The 25126-nt window shown below is 41.3% G+C and overlaps 1 protein-coding gene across 29 annotated transcripts in view; it reads right to left on the bottom strand.

Annotated features, from left to right (window-relative positions):
* The window catches only part of NFIA (nuclear factor I A), a 598742-nt gene that overhangs the window by 262551 nt on the left and 311065 nt on the right, over positions 1-25126 (bottom strand). Inside the window, exon 1 of one of the 29 annotated variants that reach the window (XM_084964884.1) lies at positions 2097-2449. The exons of the other annotated variants lie outside the window; for them this stretch is intronic. The gene's annotated coding sequence lies outside the window, so the exon portion shown is untranslated. Of the gene's footprint in view, positions 1-2096; positions 2450-25126 lie in introns of those variants that run through there. 29 annotated transcript variants of the gene reach the window in all.

Consider the following 25126-nt stretch of genomic DNA (forward strand, 5'->3'; position numbering starts at 1 on the left):
TCCCTCTCTCTCTCTCTCTCCCCCTCTCGCCCTTGTTCCCTAACATACAGGCAATCTGAAGATTTCTTTTGAGTTCACCCCTCTTCCCTTTATAATCTTATTCTGCTTGAGGGAAACCACTTCCCACCGCAGAGATGCGAGCACCCTGGGCTAAGGAATCCAGAGGTACCCCACCCTTGCCTGTGGTTCTTTCATCCTTATAATGATGTCCACACACTTTGCCTAGCTACTATCAGTTTCTGTCCAACAACACCTGGCCTCGGCATGGCAAGAGCTCTGAGGATCCTACATATATACACATAAGCATGAACAGCTAACAAAGTGCTCTGTACAAATAGAAAAATATCCTGGGAGTTCCCCAGTGGCTCATCAGGTTAAGGATCCAGCATTATCACTGCTATGGCTCCGGTCATTGCTGCAGCACGGGTTCAATCTCTGACCCTAGAATTTCCACATGCCATGGGCGTGACCAAAGAGAAGAGAAGAGAAAAATATCCAGAAGGAAATACACCATGATTGTAATGAAAATTATTCCTAGATGGTGGAATGGGTATGATTTCTCTTCCTCCCATTTTTCTGTATTTTCCAAATGATCTGTAATAAGCTCATATTACTTTTTATATTAAAGTCTTTAAAAATAAATACATGAATATTAATTTTGAGCTAGGTACACACCATGACTGTGTGCTTTGAAGGCTTTCTGATCCCTGCCCTCAAAGAGACTATGTGGAAAAATGAATCTTTAAAAAACAAAGAATCTACAAAAACCATTTAGGGGAGAGAAAACTGCTTAACCCTAAATGGTTAATGATGGCTTCCAGGAGAGCAAATCTAGATATAACTAACTGCTTTCACAGAATAAAGAGGTTTCAGTTTCTCCAAAGAGATATATGTAAATCTGACAGACAATTCAATTCTCTCAAGTATTTCTTTTCCTCTGAAAAGTCAACTTCTACTTAATATCATTAGAATGCAATAGATCAATTTCTGACAGAAAAAAAAAAGAAGACTTGTATTCTTTGGTCTCCTAGCTCCCTTAATTCGGGAATTCTTTGGGGTCCTTTACCCAGGGCTGCTCCGATAAAGCAGGAAATCCACACTTTTCCCAGGCAGCGCTGGGAATGACTCCTCCATCTGGTCCACTAATTAAAGGGGCTGTTACTCTTACAAGCTTCATTCAGTACTTTCTCCTAAACATGTCATAAAATAAGTATCTTAAACGACTGCCCACTGCTTAATCACCAAGAAACCAATCTTGTCTGAACCCTTTTTAAAGTCTTAAATCTAAAACTCTAGAAATGTTTATTAGGAATTCTAAATCATTTGCAATCAGAAAGCTTAATATATATTTTATGAAAACTACTAATGGAAAGAAAGACCAGGACAGCTCTGTTGCTAAAAGAAGAACAGTAAGCCTCTTGCTCTGTACAAAGCCCTGTGCTATAGACCTTACATGCAGTATCTTACTTAAACTTCATAGTAACCCTGTGATATAGTAATATTCCTTTTTTTCAGGCAGCCAGCTGTACCTTGGAAAGACTAAGCAGTTTGTCTAAGGTGACAAAATACAGCTCCAAACTCAGGTCTTCTGGACTCCAAAGACCACGCTTCTAACATATCGAACTCTGCTTCCCTTTGAATAAAAAATACTGAGTGTTTGGGTCTTTTCAAAAGTAAAAAACAAAACAAATCCAAATGCACAAAAAACCTCCAGAATACTTTTTCTCTTCATGCTTTTAAACCACTCGGTACTATTTCTCCTTCTTCTGCTAAGCTCACTCTCAGCCTGGCGTGAACGGAGATGCACTCGAGCAGAGAATGGCAGCAAGAATGACAAATGGGTCAGAACTTGCTTGCAGCAGGCATTTCAGATGCAAGATCTCACTGGTGCCCAAGAACAAGGGTTTGATCACAATGTTGTGAACAGGAAAAAAGAAAGAGATGAGCAGTTACAGGGAAGGCTTCAGAGGAGCTAAGTGGTCTCTCCTGGCTAAACATTACAGAAAGGAAGCACTCAACCTACTCCTGCTACACTGCAGTTCCACTGGGAGGTCTCACTTTTTAAAAAGTATTTCACACTGCAGATAGTGCCTTACCTTACCCACTCCTGAGAAGCTGAGTCCAAAAAAGAAAAAAGTTCGGTACGTTTTCAAGGCATACCATCATCTAGCCGTGCTGAGCAAAGCCCCGCACGAACACCAAAGTGACAACTTGGGATGTTATTGACATGGACGTATGTGCTCATCTTTTAAAAATGTGTGTGCACATAAATCAAAGTCCTTGACCAAAACAAAAGCAAAGGGAGGCAGAAACAGTGAACATCAGCCAGGGTGACACCAGCGAAGGCTTTTCGTTCATGAATTGCTTTGCTGTTGGGGCCACAAAAGTCCCACTTCACAGAAGAGAGGCTCGTGGGAATTCCATCTGGGCACATCTTAACAGGGCCTCTGTGGTCAGAGATGAATGCTCACAGCTACATATTTGCCGGGACTCCTCCCACACTTCCGACTCTCAGCTGAACTCTACATGCCCCGCGCACCCAAGTTTCTTTTTAAGACAGCGACCGGGCTGGGGAGGGAGGCACATGCCAGTGGAATCTGTGAACTGTCTAGGACAAAAATCAGAAAGTTCAAAAGGAAGAAAAAGAAAAGATGATCATATACAGTGCAGTTTCTGGCTGAAGAGTTTAACATGGCCTGACGGCCTTGTTTTTAAATCTAAAAAACATGGAGAAAGAGCACGGGCATTTGTGAAATGGGTCTACTATTTATTACTCAGGAATAATTTCCCAATGAGTGTCTACTTAAATCTGAGAAAAATGAAATGGTCGAAGAAAAATACCAGTTGCTCACCAAACCAACTATTTACTACATTTCATTTCAAAATCTTAAAAATCATATAAAATTTTGAAAGTTTTCTCATGCAATTTCCCAATCTGTCTCAGACACAAAACCCCTGAATGACTTGAGCAGAATCACCCCCTCGCAGGTGCGGGAACCCCAGCCTCTCTCTAAGTCAGTCCACTCGAGGACATCTTGACGATTATATAATGACCTTCTTCATACTGACGGGACGTCGGTCTACCTCTAAGCCCCACGTATTAATCCTAGCTATATACCTGAAGCTATCAAGAATTCACCTACTCCCTCAGAGGACAACTCTTTAGAGCAACAGGGATGTGGATATCAGTGCAAAGGTCTGCAAACTGCAGTACAGTGGGGTGTGTGTGTGCTGGTGTGTTGCAAGAGGGTGGGTTTTGGAGTATAATGATGGGCAGAGAATAAGAGTTCTGAAAGACAAAGAGGGACAGTATGGAAGTGCTTTTCAAGAATTAGTACCTGGTTCATTCATGTTTATCTAGAACACACCTCACATCTTTAAAATGACTTTTGGTAGCAACCAAAGCAGGCCAAATTCTATCTCGTCAAAGAATACACAGAGAAGGAGTCAATGTGTGTCTCTGAGGACACAAGAATTATCAAATCTGAGCAGGCGAAGGAATTTTCAGATTAACTTCTTCTTTTTTTTTTTTTCTTTTTTGTCTTTTTTGCCATTTCTTGGGCTGCTACCGAGGCACATGGAGGTTCCCAGGCCAGGGGTTGAATCGGAGCTGTAGCTGTCGGCCTACAGCAGAGCCACAGCAGCGCGGGATCCGAGTCGTGTCTGCAATCTACACCACAGCTCACGGCAACGCCGGATCCTTAACCCACTGAGCAAGGGCAGGGATTGAACCCGCAACCTCAAGGTTCCTGGTCGGATTTGTTAACCACTGCGCCACGACGGGAACTCCTTCAGATTGACTTCTAATCATGCTTTTGAGTGCGAGATGCAACATGTCAGTCACTGGTTTCAGTTTAAAGCCCACTGAATTTCAGCCAGTTTTCTGACCTGTCAAGACAGTGAACTTGGTCTGATGAGAAGCCTTGTTAGCTGCCAAGGCAGTATCTGTAGCTTTTCTTCTCAGCAATGGCTGATACCAAACCTTGAAAGCTTCTCTGCAAGAAATTGGGCATTCAATCATATAAGATTCAGTGTGCTGACCAAAGACTGGTGTTGACACTGAAACAGGGAATAGACCCCAAACCAATGGAGTTCTCATCAGCTCAGTTCAACAAATGTCTTGGTCCTGTCTCTCTTGATAAACAGGTGTTTTGAATTCTGCCCAGTAGCACAACTTTCTGACCTTCTACTTTCAAAGTTTTAAGATTAGAATCCAGCGACTGAATCATCTCCAGGTGCTGTAAAGTTGCATAATTCTAGAAATTTCCATATTTTTGTATCACTACTACAGTATCTATGAGAAAGCCTCACTTATCAGAACTCACTGTTAAGAAAATCTGTTAGGAGTTCCCGTCGTGGCACAGCGGAAACGAATCAGACCAGGAACCATGAGGTTGCAGGTTCGATTCCTGGCCTCATTCAGTGGGTTAAGGATCATGTTGCCGTGATCTGTGGTGTAGGTCGCAGACGTGGCTTGGATCTGGCGTTGCTGTGACTCCAGCGTAGGCCAGTGGCTACAGCTCTGATTCGACCCCTAGCCTGGGAACCTCCATATGCTGCAGGTGCGGCCCTAGAAAAGGCAAAAAGACCAAAAAAAAGAAAAAAATCTGTTAAATAAGCCTTCAGGGAAATTTAAGTCCTATATATTACTTAGGCTATTTTTTACAAAAAAAATCTTAGAAAACTTAAAATATTATTAAGAGTAAAGACACAGAGGAGTTCCTGATGTGGCACAGTGGATTAAGAATCCAACTGCAGCAGCTAGGGTCACTTCAGACACATAGGTTGGATCCCTGGCTGGGCACAGTGGATTAAAGGGTCTGGTGTTTCCACACCTGCACCACAGGTCTCAGCTTCAACCTGTGGCCCATTTGCCATGGGTGCACGCATTTTACAAAAAGGAAAAAAAGGAAAGATGCAGAGGTTGGCACTAGCTAGGTTCAAATTCCAGTTTTATAATATATGCCAGCTGTATGACCTTGCGTAAACTGATCTGCCCTTTTGTACTTCGGTTTCACCTATAAAATGGGGGTAAGATCAGTATTGCTTCACTGCCACAGAGTCTTACATTGTATGAACATACTACAGCTTTCAAAAAAAAGGTAGGGAGTTCCCGTTGTGGCGCAGGGGAAGCGAATCCAACTAGTATCCATGAGGATTGAGGTCTGATCCCTGCCCTCGCTCAGTGGGTCGGGGATCTGGCGTTGCCACGAGCTGCAGTGTAGGTCACGGATGTGGCGGGAATCCCATGTTGCTGTGGCTGTGGCGTAGGCTGGCAGCTACAGCTCCAATTCAGTCCCTAGCCTGGGAACTTCCATATGTGGCAGGTGCAGCCCTAAAAAGAAAAAAAAAAATTAAAATTAAAAAAAATTTTAAAAGGAAGAATTAAAAAAGGAAATGACATCCATGTGAAACAACACAGATTAATCTCACAAAACAGAGTTGAGCAAATGAAGACAAACTACAAAGGAAAGAGGCAAGCAATGAAGTGATGACCATTAAGGGTCAAGAAAATCATTATCTTTAGGAGGAAGCTGTGATCCAGAAAAGCACCCATTAGCTTCTAGGCTCCTGGCAGTGTTGTTTCTTGACTGACTGGTGTTTGCAACAGGTGGCTGTCATGACAAAAATTTCTGAATCTCTACAATTATAACGCCCTTTTCTTAAAACTTTGACTCCAAAAAAAGGTTTTAAAATAAAAAATAATCTGAAATTTAAAAAATAGTGTTCCTGGAGTTCCTGTTGCGACACAGTGGAAATGAATCCACAGTGGAAACAAATCCACTAGTCGGATACTGACTAGTACCCGTGAGGATGTGGGTTCAATACCTGGCCTTACTCAGTGGGTCAGGGATCTGGCATTGCCATGAGCTGTAGCTGTCGTATAGGCTGGCAGCTGTAGCTCTGATTGGACTCCTAGCCTGGGAACATCTATATGCCATGAATGCGGCCCTAAAAAGGCAAAAAAAAAAAAAAAAAAAAAAAGAATCAGTGTCCCAGCACTACGTTAAGCCCTCTCAACTAAGAAAATTATGTCTGACCTCACAGAATATAAAGTCAGAAGAGTGGGTTCTAAGTAAATAGTTGTTGAGTGAATGAGCAACCTCTGAGGAAAAAAAAAAAAGCTTTACCTAAATATTTTCTGTATCATCCAGCATATGTCAGGAATGCTCACACAATAATAGAATCACAGGATGGAGCTGTCCTCAACCCACCATCCCTTAGGTAAGAACAGCAGCTGAGTTGTTCTACTAAAATGAAGGTCAATGTCCAACCTCCAGAGACCTTCATCACCTCCAGTCATCAACCCCCCCAAAAGGTAGATGAAGACAGATACAGTCAAATATCCACAACTAGAAATTAAATCAAATTTTGGTGCATTTTTGCTTCTTTGTTTTTACAAGGAATGAAGACGGATACAAATAAAAGAAAATTCACTTAAACTATCTGGGATTACACAATAAAGGCACTTTAAAAAAATATATAGGTCCTCCTGCTATGTCTTTTATCAGGTATTACCTTTAGGGTCATTTACCTGCGTGCTCTAAATCCAAATAGATGTATGTATCAGAGTGGCTCAGAAAGTTCTGTGGGTCAGGACAAACCTCTTAGGAATGAGGTGTGTTGGAGTTCCCGTCGTGGCTCAGTGGTTAACAAATCCAACTAGGAACCATGAGGTTGCAGGTTCGATCCTTGGCCTTGCTCAGTGGGTTGAGGATCCGGCATTGCCATGAGCTGTGCTGTAGGTTGCAGACACGGCTCGGATCCCGCATTGCTGTGGCTCTGGCCTAGGCTGTAGGCCGGTGGCTACAGCTCCGATTCGACCCCTGGCCTGGGAACCTCCATATGCCATGGGTGCGGCCCAAGAAAATGGCAGAAAGACATAATAAAAGGAATGAGGTGTGAATCAATTCAAGCCTGAGTAACTTACAGTCCAGCAGCTAACCAGCTCCAGTCCACTAATCACACCCTCAGTTTAATTTAGGTCCTTTGAGTCTGTGCCTAAGTAGATAAGAATCTTAAACAATAAACTAATCAGAGTTTCTTTAAGACTAGATCCACTTCAAGGAGGCTACAGGAACAGGGAAGGTCACTTTGATGAGAACAATCTTACTAGAGACGGACCCCTGTTCCAGTTTTATCATCTCAAAAATTTCTAGGGAGTTAATGACAACAACAACAACAACAAAACCTTTCAGAATTTACAGAAGAGGGATTTATAGGAATATATGTAAAGAAACAACTTCTTTGGTCAAAAGTGAGTACTCACAAATATAGCACAAGGAACTATATCCAATCTCCTGACATAGACCATGATGGAAAAGAATATTTTTAAAAAGAATGTATATACATATGATTGAGTCACTTTGCTGTGTAGTAGAAATGGGCATAACACTGTAAATCAGCTATACTTAAAAAAATTTTTTAACTGAGTATTCACAGACCACAACAAATACAACACACCTTAAAAATCTACCCTCAGGCCAGACTGTCACATAGTCCATCTGGAACCCAGAAACTGGTCTTGATCCTGCAGACGTACAGATTTCCCCAAATATATCCTCACCCCTTTATGGCCTGGCTTCTACTGAAGTAGAGTTCTCTCTTTTTTTTTTCTTTAATTCAGTCCAAACCATCGTTGTTGAGTATCCACTTTCAGAAAGAACTGTCTCAAACACTAAGAAAAGAGAGCCCCAATTGTATGACCAATTCTCATTACAACTAAGTACAAATGCAAACCAGACTTAACTACCATAAGGCAAGCTAAACCATGTGCGATGGGTCAAAGGATGAAGACAACTAATCACGGGGCGCCGGGGGGGGGGGGTGTTGGTGGGAGGCAGAAAAAAAAAGTGTATTCCTTGCCTTATTCCTCAAAACACAGGAAACAGTCTGGAAGATAGGAGAGTTCCAAGAGGCAGAGGAAGAACTGGGCACCCCTGACAGAAGATCAGGTACAGACAAAGGGGAACAGCACAAGCTCTGTGCAAAGGATGTATCTATTTTATAAATAAGGCAAGTGCCCATGTAACTTTAGGCTTTAGTTTTGACATGTACACTTGAGCACTTGAAGTGTTAGCATGTGCCCTTTCTCCCTATTAATAATGTTACTGATAGGTTCAAAGTAGTCTTGAACTCATTCCAAGGTGAAATTCGCCTGCCTACAAGGTCTCTTCTACCATGTGACTCCTTCGTTTAGTCGGGGCAGGCTTTAAAATGTGGTTCATGGAGAAAAGTGAAACCATAGGCACCACTGGAACTCGGAATAAAAAACACATTTTGAAATAAAATAAAGGTTAAGCTCTCATACCAACAGACCTTGCTCGATCAGCAAAAATGTAGGTGTTACAGGAAATCGCTATATTGTGCAATCCCCATTTCACCCTCCACAAAATTGCACTATAACTCAAACTAAGTGAAGCAACAATTGGATGGATGACCAGTTTTTGTTGTTTACATAGTTTAATGCACAAATGTGCAGTTTCCATGACTTTCAGAATGACGTGATTTACATGAGGCTTTAACAATAAATAAACTTGAAGTGCTGTATATAGTTAGCATATGGTGAAATTTTTAAGCAAAGCTCTCCCGTTCCCTGCAAGACATTTAAAGTATTCTCTCCTATTGGGGAGTTTTGTCTTTAATTTACACCCTCCTAATTCTCCTCTTCGGCAAATATAAAATTTTTCTTTTATAAATAAAATCTATAAAAGGGGCAGAAAATAAAGCAAAACAAAAAAACATGTTCTTTACACATTAGTGACACAATAATCAGTAACAACTGCAGAAAGACTTTACAGATATTTATAACTTTGCCATTTTAAAAGTTAGTCATGGATACCACAAATACTTATACTACTACGTAATAATTTATGGCATTTCCATAGTCCTGTTATGTGCCATCCTTCCATAACCACCTGGCCCATCAGGATACCTAGGAAAAGATTAACAGGATTATTTGCAATAAATCCCCAAAACATACCTTCTGAGGAACAGACACAAATAAATCCTTAAAAAACAAATTGCTCTCTTGATAATTTTTTAAAATCCCTTCATACAAATCTTACATACACAAGATTTCTAGGAGACTTAGGGAACGTATTTTGACCAAGGTTAAGGTCAAGCCTTTATTGCGTCCTCCTTCCCCATTTCATCATAATGTTTTCCTTCCCTTTCACCTACTTGGACTTTATTTAAAAGAATCCTGATAAAGTTTATGGCCACAATTACATTATAGGGAGATAACACCCTAATTCCCTGACCAGAAACAGGAAACAAACCATAAAGGCAACATCTCAATCCAAAGTCACCACTGACACTTATCCTTCTGGAATATCAGGCCAGTCACTGAGTGTGCAACGCTAAGTGAGGTGTAATCGAACACGGGTGCAAGACAGGAATCACCTGAGGCCAGGGCTACACTTAGATAGTCACCAATCAACTAAAAAATGCATTGGAATCTGATTTTTCAAAAGGAGAAAAGGAGTATCTTGCCTGTGATAGCTGTTCACTAAAATCATCAGTAAGAAATACCAGTACAAGCAGTTTATTGAATACTCTTAATTTAGAAATTGCCACGGGGGCCACTTGACGGCTTTTGTTTTGAGCTACAGTTCTATGCCCACCTGCTACAAATCTTTTACCTGAAGTACTTTGTACGGAAACTCATTAAAATGCTCTCGTGAAACGAGAGCACAGCACTATTGCCTTCCCTTTGTCTAATGGCACAGGACCTCTCCCTCATAAATTCATTCTAATTAAATTATGCTTCTCAAGGTGCTCCCTCTCATGCAATCCTTATGTAATTGTACCTAATATTTTCTCCACAATTGATGTTACATTAAACAGGCTTTTACTACCTGCTATCCTCCTAATGGCCCTTATTCGTTTTCTTTTTTTCTCTTTCTTCTTTTTTCTTTTTTTTTTTTTCTTTTTAAGCTCAAAGGAGATGGGAATTTGACACAACAAACTCTATTTTAAGAGTTTGCCTTAAGTTTTCATCAAGTCCTTTATATTTTTCTTAATGACACATAATCTACACAAAGGCTCAAACAAATATATCTCTGAACATCAGTGAGAGTGTCACATTTTAAAGTTCAATGAAAAAAAGAAAACAAGTCAGTCATTAGCCAGTTTTATCTCAAGGCCATGATGCTAGAGGTGAGAGGATGTGTTGAGTAAAATGAGGATAATGAATCTCACAAAAAATTATCAACAGTCATTATTACATTTTTCATAGACGAAGTAAAAGATATTGATTCTTTAAGCTATCAGAATGTACTTTCATATGATAACTTGGGGTTAAAAAAAGCCAAATCTGAGAAAGTATGTGAAATCTTAATACATATCTTGGCTTGTGTTTCAGAGTCTCACCAGAATTTTCTATTTTTAAACAAAATGTAGAGGGAGTAGTTGTTTTCTCTTTCACACTTTGCTGTGTTTCAGCAACCCTGTGGAATACATGGAAGTTTTACAAGAAATGAATAATTTGTGGTGGAAAAGATTAGAGCTGATAGAATTTCATAACTTTGCTAAGTATGTAAATAGCCTGTCTAGAGGCATAAGTGAAGCCACTTACATGTGTGCTGCTGGCTTCTACTTCTGTTATTACCATTGTTAGAAATATTACTATCAGCATTATATACATTATTAAAATTTCTGGGCATTTTTTTTTTGGTTTGTTTGGCTTTTCTTTATCCTTTCTGTCATTACTTAGGAAGAAGCACACATTCAATACGTAGTTGCAACAATTCACTGTACGACATATGCAAACACTCCAGAGCACTTGTTGAAACATAAGTAAGTGGATATGTCTTTTCCACCTGGCATGATTGGTTATCTTTTTAAGTTTTGTGGTGATATTTTTAATTTGGAGATTCCATATACCACTTCACAGAAGAAGTTCCATCAGTGATTGCTGACTGGCAGATCCCATCCAGAGGGTGACCTGTTTTATTTAGTTAGATGCTTTTAAAAGGTCAATGATTTTGGTTTTTTTGTTTGGGGGGTTTTTTTTTTGGTCATGACCATGGCATGTGGAAGTTCCTGGACCAGGGACTGAACCTGAGCCAAAGCAGCAACCTGAGCCACGTGAATGACAACGCCAGATCCTTAACCCATTGTGCCACAAGGGAAGTCCATTGTGCCACACTGATCTTGGAGTCAATGTTTCAATATTAGATTTTTCTGTAAAATGGGTCAATTAATCTTCCTGGAAAATAATTTTTTTTTCTGTGTGAAGTGTTCAATGTGGTGATTAATTTAGCTACTACTGATTGAGTACCTCCAATGTTCCAGGAGCAGCGTTCTAAAGCGTTTTACTTTAGATTAAGTTATAACATTATTATCCTTTTTATACAGATGAGGAAACTGAGGCACAGAGAGGTTAAATGGCTTGCACAAGATTATAGGGCTAGCTAAGGGGAAGCTGGGATCTGAACCTACAGTCAGCCTCCAGAATCCACAAAATGACCATGCTGCCTCTTTACTCCGTCACCAGTCTCCTGGGCAGTGAGAAAGAAAACCACATGCACTCCTGCTTCTGTAGATGAGCGGTCTCATCATTAACCACAAGTTAGTAAGTAAATAAGTCAGTGAGATAAACTCCAGGGCACGTGTCTGGTCAGCCACGTAAGCCTGAGCAGGGACATCTTTGGCAATGATGCCCTCGATGCCCTCGTAGAGCTCAGTATTGGAGCTCGTCAGAGATTTAAACAGACCACAGGCACATCTCACCATGAAACACTACGATCCTCACCTGGCTAGAGGTGAAAATAGCTCTGGTTCGTCAACCCTGCAAATGGCGACATGGGGTTGATGTGAAATGAACTCTCTGAGATCTAGCACAACTTTCTGAACACATCAGCAAACCTTACTAAGGCTACAAACACAAGTATACATTTGGAGGTACGCCCCCTACCTAAGAAGCCAGGATTAGAAAAAAACAAAGGCGGCGGGGGGGGGGGGGCTGTACTTTCTTCCCTAATTGGAAGCAGTATAATATGCATATAACAGACCTGGGTTCCAACCTCATTTATATAACACACTGGGTGTATTACCTTGGAAAAGCTTCACAAGTAAGCCACAGCACACACCCCTCTGAGCTGAGGATGCTGGCAGCTGCTTTATGGGAGGGGTGGTGTGAGAATTAAATGAGGTGACAGAGGTAAACTGATTTGCATTTTCCTTAGCATTTTGTAAATGATCAATAAAGGGCAGCTATTAATAGACTATTAATAGCTATTAATGTGCCAGGCAGCAGTGTCTTCACTGCTACTTCCATCGAAGTTCATTGTTACTGTTTTCCAGGAGTGATACAGCTAATCCTTTTTCAAAATTTCAAATGTAAGCACACAGAGAACTGTGTCTATGCACAAAGGAGAGAAGAGCACAAAAGAAACACACGTACTTATTTATTAGCACCAGCTCAGTGTCTAATTCTAAAGTATAAATATTTATCACAATAAAAGAGCTTCCTTTAAAAAATTTTTATACTATGTTTGACACTTTCTTTTGATGGAGAAAAGAGAAGGAAAGACAGGAATACTCTGGACAAGCACTGGGTGAAAACAGGGATCTTGGTTCTGGTCTTTAGAAATCTAGTCGAGGGCCCCAGACATAATTACTTACACCCTGCCTTCTCCCCTAAAATAGGGACTATTCTTCCTTCAAAATGGGAGGTGAGAGAAAGAGAGTGATGGGTTGTTAGTGGGGAAAGGCCCCTGTCCAACCCGTGCCTATGGATGGCAAACATAATACCTCAAAGCAATGGAGGATGGGGGTGGCTGGGGTGGGGAGGTCTCTGCCTTTTAAGCAAGCCAGCCAGCAAACACAAATGCATGCGATTTGAAATTTTAATTAGGGTGCCATGTGCTGGTGACATATGGCAACACACTGACAGCTGGGCATCCAGGTTCAGGAACAGACCTGGGTTCTGAAGTCACAGTTGGCAGAAGCAAAGTTCTCCGCTTGTGCGCTAGGTGCTAGCATGCCTGGAAAGTGCCTGGCCAGCATCACCCCGCTACCAGCACTGCCTTCCCGCCGCTTGCAGGCCTGCCTGCCAGGGGCCACTGCTGCCACTCGGATAGTGAAGAACACGTGCAGGGGAACACAAAAGGTTAAAACCCCCACATCCCAGGCTCAGCTTCCAGCCAGAAAATATTCAAAACAGCACAGCCACTGGTTTCCTGTGACTTCTCAGTCAGAGACCTTGAAACTTTCTCGCTCGATGGTCCTTGCAGGGACACGCAAGGGACACCCGTCTGGGCACGGCAATCACAAACTTTGTGTTACCTGCTCCAAAGTCCATCGCGTTAAGCCCTCACACAAAACCCAATATGATTTAAAAGTCACATTTACATAGATTAGAAGATGAATCATGTTAGCAAAGTATCCAGATTGAATAAAAACATTTTAAGACAACTTGTTAAGTATTAAAGGTCAGGTTGGCTAACTCTGTTCTCCCAGAATTTTTCCCTGTGATGAATTCAATGTTGGTCACTTTGACCTTTGAAGCTTAACAAGTGGCCTGAAAATGTCTTCAAATGGGTTAATGAATTGCCTTGTGGCTTCTTCATTGGCTTTTCCTGGCCCGCTCTGCTTATTTATTCTACTTGAAGCGGGAAGAGTCCAAGTCTGCTGTTTCTAAGCAAGTCTAGGACGCACGGTAAACAGAATAAGAAGAAGCCTTCTTAGCCAAACCATGCAATATTAAGAGAACCATTCTTTATTTCCTTCTCTATCTACAGACTCCTTCTGAGCCATAAATCTTTGTAAAGAACAGGGTAAGTAAAAGTACGTGCCGAATTGCACCATCTACAACTCTGCGGAAAATCTGCGTTTCTAGTCAATAAGCAATGAAATTCTTCTGGCCTATTATACATGTGGGGTCCCCATCCTTATCTCTTCCTTGCATTCCAAATTCTGCTATCAGATCAGCCAAATGAATTTAAGGTAGAACTATCACTGGAGTGGAAATTCAAAATTCATCCATTTGATTAAAAGCCAGCACTTTACGGCTTCCCCTATTGAATTAAACATACACACTTCTTTACAGGTTTTAAACAACATGACATAGGAAATTTCACCTTATATTTTACTATCGGTATCATTATTATTACGCAGAGAAATTGATTTACATCACATTTTATTTTACGTCAACGTAATTTTTGGAAGGCAACAAAACAAAGTGAAGATTAACATCAGCCGTTTCAGGCTTCAGACGACACTGCTGCAAGCTGGAAAATACAGATACTAGAATTTACACCCCCTAGTTGTATGTAAGCCCATTAACTCGTGTGGACAGCAAGTATGTATTCTGAATACAGCTACCCTTAAAAATATATAAAGCATGCTGATAAAACAAACAAAAGATAACATAGTTTCTAAATATTAGCATGAGTTCTGAAATAAAGTACACCTGGTCAGTCATATTGCCCCCAAAATTTGCTCTACATTAAGAAGGCACTAAAATGTACCTTCAAGATCAATAGAGAAATCAAAGGCATACATATTCCCAATTCTAGATATTTCCCAAATTTATCTTAGGCTAGTTTTTAGCTGGTTCAAGTGAAGGCTCCTTTATTGAGTAAGAGTTCCACAGACCTAGGAGTTTACTATATGTATAACTAAATACTGCCTTGGGGAAGTGTATTTTTTTACCCTGTTAAAATCCTCTACACAGTTTATTCAAATGTCCTGTCCAATCCTAGGTTTTCAGTAGCACACTATAGCTACAATTTTCTCAAAAGATACCACTAAATTTCACTTAAAACCCACCAGTAGCACCTACACACAAAAGAACACACCCCCAAAGCAAATTTACCTTTAATTTTCTTCATATAATAAAAACTTACAAAAGCGTGAATTACAGAGTTTCAAATACACTGTACAAGTCAGAGAAAGAAATCTATGTTATCACTTATATGTGGAATCTAAAGTATGATGCAAATGAATTTATTTTCAAAACAGAAAACAGACTCACAGACACAGAAAACAAATTTACGGTTACCAAGGCAAAGGGGGTGGGGGGGGGGGGATAAATTAGGAGTTGGGATTAGCAGATACGAACTACTACATACACCGCAGAGAAACAGCAAGGTCCTACTGCACAGCACATATTCCATATCCTATAATAAGCCATAATGGAAAAGAATCTGAAAAAGATTTTACATATATAAACACACACGTATATATGTGTGCACCTATGTATGTATGTATGTATGCGTGTGTGTATCCGAATTACTTTGCTATACATCAGAAACTAACACTGTAAATCAACTAACTATACTTTAGTAAAACAAATACACTTTCCAATCAATACTAGCAGAACTGGAATCTACATGTGGGCAAATAAAGCAAAATCTGTCCCAAAAGACCATGTCTCTGTTATGAAAATTTCAATTACTCTATAAGAAAAGCCATCCTCATTAAAACCTGTTGGGGTATTTTACCCCAGTTCATTTATACCTGCATTTTTTTTCCTGATACCATAAAACTAAGTTAATAAAAACTGCAACTGAATTTCTAGTCTCTGAAATAATATTAAGAAGTAGCATTTAGGAGTTCCTACTGTGGCACAGTGGGTTAAGGATCCAGCATTGCCGCTGCTGTGGCATAGGTCACAGCTCAGATTCGATCCCTGGCTCAGAAACTTTCATACACTACAGGTGCAGCCAAAAAAAAAAAAAGAAGAAGAAGAAGTAGCATTTAAAAGATATATTGTTTATGGTTCTAAAAAATATCTGCTTTTAATTAAATGTAAATTTTCACTGAGTCTTTCATAGAATGGCAAATCACAGAACACCTAAAAAAAATAAGCATCACCTTTGAATAGGCTAAAACTGTCAGGGGATAAAAGAATTCATAAATCAAACACAAAAATAAAATGTTTAAATAGAGATAATATAGAAAAGGCAGTAAATTATATTTTAAATCTTCTTAACTTTTAGTGACATAATATAACCAAAAATAAGAAAAACGCAAATGTATTGAGAAGGATACAGAAAAAAGGTCAGGAGAACAATACAGTTTAGGGGAGTAAATATCAGATTTGAATTGAAATGCAAAGGATTCAAGACAATGAAGATTCAGGTGAAAGACTTACAGTGTTACATCTCACATATTGTATGTATTGGTTATTTTCTTATATGGCTATGATAATACTAACTAACATCAGTACATATTCATGATTGAATAAGACCTGGTGATCAGAGAAGTTTTGACAAAGGGATCTCAGTTGAACAAAATTAACATTCCATAGAACAGAACAGAAAGAAAATATCTGTAAATGTATATCTAGAAATACTGTAATACTCATATTGCAGAATAAATAAGAATTAATTGAATATATTTCAGGCGGGATTGTAAATCGGTGCAACCACTGTGGAAAACGGTATGGAGATTCCTCAGAAAACTAAAAATAGAACTACCATTTGATCCAGCAATCCCACTCCTAGGCATCTATCCAGAGAAAACCATGACTTGCAAAGACACATGTACTCTGATGTTCGCTGCAGCACTATTTACAACAGCCAAGACATGGAAACAACCTAAATGTCCATCGACAGAGGAGAGGAGCAAGAAGATGCGGTACATATACACACTGGAATATTACTCAGCCATTAAAAGGAATGAAATACCGGCATTTTTAGCAACATGGATGGACCTAGAAATTATCATGCTAAGTGAAGTCAGCCATACAATGAGACACCGACATCAAATGCTTTCACTGACATGTGGCATCTGAAAAAAGGACAGACGGAACTTCTTTGCAGAACAGATGCCAACTCACAGACATTGAAAAACTTATGGTCTCCGGAGGAGACAGTTTGGGGGGTGGGGGGATGTGCTTGGGTTATGGGAATCCTGTGAAATTGGATTATTATGATCATTATACAACTACAGATGTGATAAATTCATTTGAGTAATTAAATAAATAAATAATAAATTAAAAAATATTTCAGTATTGATTCCTAGCTATCATTATTTTTAAAAGTGGCAGCTACAGTCAGAGAAGCCTATGTGACAAGAGGGGATGACAGGAAGAAGCGGAGATCTACAGAATTGATTTCTCAGGGGGCTACAGAAAAAGAGCCAAGATCTTGAAAAGGGGAAATTGATATGGAACTATTACGGATTCTATGCTATACTTACTTAGGTATCTTTGAAACTGAAAAGTATACCATATCATCAGAATATCTGGATCTAATCCAGATACACTCACTAAACAGTTTTGAGAACCCTAGAAATTAAGAGCTATGAGCAACTTGTCAATAAGAGGCCAGGAACAGGGCATTTTTAATTAAAAAGAGAAGAGATCAGCATGATGTGGCGGAAAGGGCACCGAACTCAGCTCTGCTTTGCCAGCTTTGCCACTTACGACACAGAACTCAAACACTGTGCTTCCTCACCTACCAGATGAGAAGGTAGAGTCCAGGCCACCACATTTCCTGCCATTGTTAAAATTCTTTACCTCTGTGATTCAACCGCTACCTGGACCACCTCACAGGGTTTTTGTGAAAATGAAATAAGGAGTTCCCATTGTGAATCAGCAGGTTACAAACCTGACTATAATCCATGAAGACGCAGGTTCGATCCCTGGCGTCATTCAGTGGATTAAGGATCCAGCATTACCATAAGCTGTGGTGTAGGTTGCAGACACAGCTCAGATTCCGTGTTTATGTGGCTGTGGTGTAGGCTGGCAGCTGTAGCTCTGATTCGACCCCTAGTCTGGGAACTTCCATATTCCGCTGGTGTAGACCTAAATTAAAGAAAGAAAGAAAGAAAGAAAGAAAGAGGAGTTCCCATTATGGCGCAGTGGTTAACGAATCCGACTAGGAACCATGAGGTTGCCGGTTCGGTCCCTGCCCTTGCTCAGTGGGTTAACGATCCAGCGTTGCCGTGAGCTGTGGTGTAGGTTGCAGACGCGGCTCGGATCCCGCATTGCTGTGGCTCTGGCGTAGGCTGGTGGCTACAGCTCCGATTCGACCCCTAGCCTGGGAACCTCCATATGCCGCGGGAGCGGCCCAAAGAAATAGCAAAAAGACAAAAAAAAAAAAAAAAAAAAGAAAGAGAAAATGAAATAAGGTAAAACTGCAGAGAAATTATTAAATGTTACTTTTAAATATAGGGATTATTATTATGACTATTATTAAGTTGATGTGACTAAGAAAAGGAGGAATGCCTCAATTACAAAAAGATGGAGAAAATTCAGAGACCATATGATGCTTGTACTACTGATGTCTTCAGAAAAAGTGACTCACTGTTCACTCAGAAAGAAATCTGACAGCAATCTGAGACATGATGTCTTTCCAAGGACACATAGCTAAAAACCCTAGAATGTGACAAAAGGTACTTTTGTCCACCCGTGCCTTTGAACCAAGAGTGCTAAGCACGAAACATGACTGACCTCACCAATTCTCACAGCACCCTTCTGAGGTCAGTGCCATCATGCCGTTTCATTTTATTTTATTTTATTTTTATTATTATTATTTACTTTTTGCTTTTTAGGGCCACACCTGTGGCATATGGAGGTTCCCAGGCTAGGGGTCCAATCGGAGCTATGGCTGCTGGCCTACGCCACAGCCACAGCAACGTGGGATCTGAGCCACGTCTGCGACCACAGCTCATGGCAAGGCCGGATCCTTAACCCACTGAGCAAAAGGCCAGGGATCAAACCCTCAATCTCGTGGTTCCTAGTTAGAATCGTTCCTGCTGCGCCACGACAGGAACACCCATCATTCCATTTTAATGGGTGGGGGAAAACGACCCCTAAAATGTTTCAGACAAGGTCACCTAGTTAAGATGGATTTGAACCCAAGTCTCTGAAAGACGCTAAATTATCTTGTTAATCAAATTATGAAATTAATTAATCATCCAATCAGATCAGTCTTGTTAATCTTAACTACCACATTATACTGATGCTGGTCCTCTCTGCACAAGCACTTCCTCTCTTTTAATTAAATTCATCAGGCCAATCGGTTATTTGGGTCAAAAAGTTAAGTTGACTTTGGATGCATATAGACAAATCCCTGAATAAAAACAGAAGCATAAGGAGATATACTCCTAAGAATCTGTCCTACAATTATCAGTCTTTTGAGAGTAGGTTGTTTGTCTTCTGGCAACAAGGACATTAATGGGGAATTTTTTTTTTAAGGGAAAAGTGGGTAGATGATAAAATAAATGCATTAACCATCAGAACTTGTTTCTGGGATATAGCAGATGTGTAGCTTGTCCAGGAAACATATTTGTATGTCATCTTTGGTAGAAGCCAAACACAATTAACTACAGATGATGACCCTTCATCCTCTCTTTTCCACCACATTCACAGAGAAAACATTTGCAGAATAACAATGAAAAAGCTCCTACTGCGCCTTCTGTCAATAGAGAAAGAATGACTCACTTGGACTATCTATTAGAGGCCACTTATTTCTGTTATACCTCATTCAGAAGCTACTCCATCTCTCTCCGGATGGGGAGGGGAGGGGACCAAGGAGGAGACCGAACACCAGGCAGAGTAAGTTGCAGTGGTCAGTAGATGGAATCCTACTTATAAGACTTCTAAGAGTGGAGAAGCTGGACATGAAAAAGACCCTTCTCACAGCCCTCAGTGGCCAAAAGCGTGACAGTGGGAGTCACAGAAAAGCTTCTTTCCTTATACTTTCCTGCTCAATTTGATATTCACCTGTTCTGAACAGCAGAGGTTAAACTTTTCACAAACACTTGAACATTTTATAAATTGGTCCAAACCAAACACACGGCCAAGGATAACAGGTCTGGGGGGCACATTCAATGGTAACAGCCGCGGTTTTTTCCCATATCACAGAATTCTGAGAGCGCCCGCCAGTTTTGAACTCTATACCAGGCTAATCTGAAAAATACTTAACAGAAGATCTTAAGAATCTGAGTATTACTGTTTTCAAGAATAAGCAATGGAAATGCTCAAATTTTGAAATCCACGTTAGGGCCAGGTGTGGGGTCAGAGGCCAGGATACAGGATAGAAATTGTCTATGCCTCCTTGGATACTTACAGCAAGAGACAGTGCCAGGGGTGATTTATGGGACTTCCTCTTTAGATCAGAAACACTTCCAAAACCACCTCCCACTTGGTGCTTCAGCACTTCCAGTAAATGAAGTCAAAAGTGAAAATATACACAAATCCCTCCTTATTTTGACATTTCAAACCTCAATAAAGGCTTAGTTCCACATGGTGGCCTAAAATTAGACAAAGTTTAGTAGACTAAAGAAAGAGAAGGAAGTTTTTTGTTGGGTTATTTTTAATATGCTTCAAAGCTTGTTCAGTCCTTTTTTGTAAATTTTAAGACGCGGTTTAGAAAACGGAAACAGGCCCCTGCAGGGCCTAGCTTAATTCCACACTCACGTGCTCTAAAGAGGGTTATCATCACTTAGCATCTGAAAGAAAATTAATGGCTTCTGAATGATTTGCCAATATTTGTGAAGCAAGGCAGGCTTTGGATTTGATCACTGCGATCACCTCCATTTTGTGCCACGGAGGAGAGAGAGAGAGAAGGGGAAGGAGAGGGGAGAGAAGCTGATTTCAAAGTCATGCGTTGAGAAGGGATCAGAATCCGGAAAGATGCATGTCGCAGCACCCTCACGCAGGTCTTCCAAACAGAGCTACTGTCTACACACCAGAAGCGGGTGGCATCACAAACCTCCAGCACTATCCCTCGCCTGAGTTGGTGCACGTCTTGGGAGGGACCTGTTTCTCAGAACCGAAATAAGTGGTGCTGGGAGGAAGGAGGAGGACGCCAACAAGGCAGGCTGCAGGCAAACAGAACTGGTGGAACAGGCACCCAGATTCTCCAGGAAGCAAATCCTGTTGAGTCCTCATCCATCCAGGTCACGGTGAAGCCTGTATCGTAGCAACTTGAGACTTTAAATACTACTATTCATTTGGTCATTAGTTTCTCTCGGTTCCCTTTCACTTACCCCTATTTCTGATAGCCAAATCCTTAAATGAAAGCAGAGACTATGAGAATGTTGTCAAATTTCAATAACGCACAAAAGGGAAGAAAAAATCGAAAATCTCCTAATGGTTTGGTCTAACATTCTTTCTGGAGTTACCCAGTAACAGATTAATGTAGCTAAGCATTGTAACCCCGAGCTGAAGTACTAAGAAAACATGCCTGAAATGTACAAGAAGGCCTCACTTGCTAGTTAAAAAAATAATAATAAAAAATAAAAAACATTAAAGAAAACTTCCCGCATTTTCACTGCCATGTTTCTTTCTTTATTTATCTTTAATTTATTGTGGTGTCAAAACCCATGTCTGGTCTTGGAAAAATTTTGGCACAAAGTTGGCTTTTTATAGTATCAGACCATTTTAACTACAAAACCTCAATTAAAACACTGCCAGGAGGGTGCGGTATTCGGTACCAAAAATGACATAAAGCCTGCCATGGGGAAGGGAAGGAAAGGAGTTACTCTTGCAAGAAATCCAAGTCTCAGTCATGGAACTAAAATCCTAGATGCAATGGCAACCAAATATAGTCTACATTTTAAGTATATTATCCGACTCCTATTCCCGGGTCCTGATTTCACACACATTCTGATTCCAAACTTTGTAACTAAAGGTCAGAAAGCATTTTGTTTGTTTATTTGTTTCAGTAGATGCCTCCAGTCAGACCCAATCAGTTACATCACAGGATGTATAAATGATAAAGTTTGCAACAAATCGTGAGACAGATTAGCTACCACTCTGCCCTACTTGTGTGGGAATAAATGCAAATCATTCCTGGGAAGTAGCCATAAAAATAGGATACAGAGAGAGAGAGAGAGTGTGAGTGTGTGTGTGTGTGTGTTTTACAAGCACAAGACTGGAAGCCATGAACCTGGAACTTTAAATTACAATAATCTGACAGCAGCCCTACTTAGGAACATGACTTAGCCTCCAGGAGCAATGCCCTCTCCCAACCCCTGCCTAGCCCAATTCTGCTCGCACAGAAATAATAACTATCTGGCAAAGGAAGGAATCCACCAACCTCATGGTGCTGCTGTGAGGATTAATTAGTCCAAAGTACCACGAAGAAGATACTATTTTGACTGGAGATGTGTGGGGTGGTTAAGACAGGGTGGCTCTGCAGTCACCTGACTGTCCCAATCTTCCATTCAGAAAACAGGAGGAATAACAGTCCCTCCCTCAGAGGGTCCTGTGAGGATCAAATGAAATAACTGACGTAGAGGCTTTGAACACTGCCTGTCTGCCCCACGGCAGCATTCAATAAACTCTATCATATCACTATATTAAAATGCAATAGCATTATAATCCGAAATAGCCATATATTGACAGGTTCCCTTATCCTAAAACTGTAGATGTTGATGAGTTTCCCCAACTCCAGATGTGATCCAAACCAAAGCAATCCATCAGCAAGCATGTAATGAGTGCCTACGACCTAACATTCCTAGCACTCCTGTGGGCCAGCTCTCCGAGTAAGACAAGAAAGTCTTTTTCCAAATACAGGCAAATTGATTCTATACAATAAAACGTTATTAGTGAATTTACTGATCTAGATACACAGAACTTACCTGAAGACAGAGGAAGCGACCTATGGTGTATCTTTGAGCCACATTTAGAACCTTCTCTCCTTATCTGTACTCCAAGTTCTGAAGCCACATGCTACCCAGAGAGCAGAGAAGAAAGCATAACTCCAGGAGCTGATGCCCACAGAGCAGGCCCAGCCCCACACCTAAGCTTCGGGACTCCTGCTTGTCTGCTGTGGCTTCCAAACCCCCTTCTCTTTACCGTGCCTGCCCCTTGCCTGCATCCTCCTGGCCATAAAAAGCCCCCCCACCTCCTGGGCCCTTCACCTTGCCTACACCCCCAATTCAAGGACTCTGATCACAGATAATCTGCTTGGTCCTTTACTAGCCTGTCTACCTGACTAGCCATGATGCCCCTAAGTTTATGAAAGGCACCCAACTGGCCATTTTTTACAGGTATCGTGTGTCAGCTTCACAACGAGCCTGTTACGTAGGTATTACTATCCTCGTCTTGCAGGCGAGGAAACATTTACTGTACCTAGGTTAAGTAATCTGTCCCCAGAAGAAATCAGACATAGAGAGCTTTGAATACCAACTCAGGTACCAATTATTATGACCTTAAATTATCAGGGCCTTGGTGGGGGGGGACACATTAGTTATGGCCTGGTAGCAACAGTTACTATTAAAATAATGACCAAAACTGGCCTTGTTAAATAAGGAAATTTTCAGGTACACTAAATGACTGATTACTAATTTAGTAAGAACAAACTTCTATCTACCACAAATGCCCTAGATTAATTACAAAATTCACCTAAATAACAGCAGCAGCAAAGTTAAATAACTTGCCTAAAATCACACAGTACCAAGTGTCAGGGCCAAGATTCGAACCCACATTACTAAATTATCCTGTTTAAGGATCCAAGAATGAATGCATAATTCATATGAGGAAAATAAATTTTTCAAGCTAAAATTTAAAAAAAAAAGAAAGACGAGAAAAGCAAGCTCTAGTATCTTGTTCTTAGTTCCCAGTATATATTGTGCTTTTCAGAACACCACACAATAGGCGCTTTTGTTCAACTCAGCAGAGCTATTTATATGTTGTAACTCTGGGTGCTTTTGGGGACCATGTTCCTCCTTCTCTGAAATCTAAAGATGGTCAAGGAAGAAAACTTCCAGGATAAGCCCACTCTGCCCTGGTTAAACAGGCCATGCAGGATTAGGCGCCTCCGGAACCCAGAGCCCACCTCCACCCACCAGGACAGCGGATTTAAGAGGTTGGCGGGCCTCCTCCTTGCAGGACTGCCCTGTCCCGGCACAGAGACCCACTCCCACAGGAGGAAAAGGAAAACTGGGCTACGACCAGCCTTGCCTTGGTTTTCAACGGGCACAGCATGCAGGGCTTTGCAGGGAGCACTGATTGCTGCCTCGGTTTCTTGTTCCTATACGGGCCCAGCCTCCAAGACTTCAGACCTGGACTGACGTCTATCCGGAGTCCTGGAAGGAGGGCGGTCTGGGGCACCGAGCACGCGAGGGGAAGGAACAGATCTTTCCGGGGAGTCGGTGGCAATATTGAGTCTCAACGGAGCGCGTCTCGGCTCCGCGGCACCGCCACGCTCCTTACACTTCCCCGGGAAAACAAACTGCCTCACAGATGCATCGATTTGTGAGCTGAAATGCAAGACGGGAAGAGTCATTTTTAAATTAGCAAGGCAGTTCTGGCAGTTGGAAAGGCAGCTGAGGGACGACGCTAGCAACCTGGGGAGCGTGCCATTTCAGCTGCCGGGAACCTGCTCTCTTAGGAGGTGGGTGCCCCACCGCGGAGGCTGCAGGGGAAGCGGGGCTCGGGCCGGCCCGGGCATCACAGAGCAAACGTCAATATGGCCAAACAGACGACCACGGTAGTTACGGCGAACATGTGTTCAGCGCTTACCATATGCTAAGCAATATGCTAAACCCTTTACCTGAATTATCTCATTTAACTCTCATAATCACCCTATAAGGTAGATGGCTACGCTCACAGGCGACATTTTTACCAAAAAGGCAACAAGGGCTAAAGGGCTAACTGGGTGAAGCTGGCTCTTCACAGAATCCTTTCGGGGCTTCCATACATTAGGAAGGCAAAAGGGGAGCACCACAGGTTGCCAAAGGGACCACGCAGGGGCGGCCCTTATGTTCCAAAAGCAAGAGCGGGGAGCTGTGCCACCTTGGGGGAGCCACGTCACCGCTCTGTGGCTTCCTTTCCTCTTCCTTAAAATGGGAACAATCGTGCTGCTTCACAGGGCTGCGGAGAGGATTAAATGAGATATATATGTAAAGAGCTTAGAGTCTTGTGTGTTAGTAAAAAAATTACATAGGCATTAAAGTAAAAAAATTACATAGGCATTAACCACCATCATTTTATCATCCTGTCTAAGGAACATATTTACCTGAGAGGCAATTTAATCTGGCTCAATACTACTGCCCTCAAGGCCCCCTTGCTGTCTGCTGGGAGGTAGATGCTCCCCTTTCTGTGCTGGTTAATGCTCGGTTCACATCTCCTTACAGCTCCTGGCACAATGTACTGTAGGCAATTCACCTGCAGCAGGTAACTGACACAGATGTCTCCTCCACGGACTGAACAACT

The sequence above is a fragment of the Sus scrofa genome, chromosome 6, assembly GCF_054392235.1.
Source record: "Sus scrofa isolate SSC_HxYL_T2T_F1_AM1 chromosome 6, Sscrofa_HxYL_maternal_Yorkshire_Landrace_v2.0, whole genome shotgun sequence".
NCBI lineage: Eukaryota > Metazoa > Chordata > Mammalia > Artiodactyla > Suidae > Sus > Sus scrofa.